The 1,055-nt window shown below is 36.6% G+C and overlaps 1 protein-coding gene across 1 annotated transcript in view; it reads right to left on the reverse strand.

The window, feature by feature from the left end:
• The window catches only part of LOC108790910 (aryl-hydrocarbon-interacting protein-like 1), an 81,086-nt gene that overhangs the window by 41,380 nt on the left and 38,651 nt on the right, over positions 1–1,055 (reverse strand). The gene's annotated exons all lie outside the window — the stretch shown is intronic.

The raw sequence follows: 1,055 nt of genomic DNA on the forward strand, positions 1-1,055 counted from the left end.
TAGATATATATATATATCTATAGATATATATAGATATATATATCTATAGATATATATATATATACGCTGACTGCAATTTTTATTAATTGATGCCAAAAAAAGGGAATCAATACACAGTATGTTATTGGTTTGCTTTTACAAACCTATAACCAAGCTTAAAGGCAAATCAATGTGTATTTGAGGAAATTCACATTTCCGTGTTCATTTTATTTTTTTTCATTGCTTAGCTATTTCTCCAGCAAAACTGTATGTACATTTGTTGCATTCAAATGAACAGCTGATGTGGGAATGTAATGTTCTTAGGCTATTATCTCTTCTGCCCGAATGTACTATAAATATTATGGGGCGTAGTAAAAATAGGTTCATTCAAAAGAACATAGAGTGAGGGCCTGTTCACACCATCTCCAGACCGGTGTGTTTTTTATCTGCACCAAAGACGCATATACTGTAATGCCAATGGTTTTAAGTGACTGGTTGACACCATTGCATTCAGTTCCATAGCAGCATGCTTCTTTTTGCACTAGAACACACAAAAACGCACGTAAACACACCAGAATGCACTGGAATGTGCTTAAACCCAAGCAAAACCAATTGTTTTTAAATGCAGGGGATGCATAAACACACATAAATACATATGCAGGAATGCATCCAGGTCTGGTCTAGAGAAAGTGAGAAAAAGCCCTGAATCGGGAAAGTTCCTCATCATGACCTAGATAGAGCCAAGGACTATAGAAAATAAATACATCTTAGTAGCAAGAGATACAATGTTGCGGGAATTAGCAAATAAATGTAAGCATTGCTTCTATGGGGATTCTTATAGTAGTAATGGTTACATTTATTTGCTAATTCCCTATAATTGTTATATTGTATCTTTTGATACTAAGATTAGATATTACCCTCACCTCCATCTAGTGGCCATAATGCAGTATTCTCCCAATTCACTCTGTTCTTTATGAATGAAGTTCCCTATTAGGCAGGGGGGTCCCAATAGACGAACATGTTTCTTCATTGGGAGATTACCCCCCCCCCCCCCTCCCCCACACTTCCTTGCCCTG

This window comes from Nanorana parkeri, unplaced genomic scaffold (assembly GCF_000935625.1).
Source record: "Nanorana parkeri isolate BGI_ZX_2015 unplaced genomic scaffold, ASM93562v1 scaffold512, whole genome shotgun sequence".
NCBI lineage: Eukaryota > Metazoa > Chordata > Amphibia > Anura > Dicroglossidae > Nanorana > Nanorana parkeri.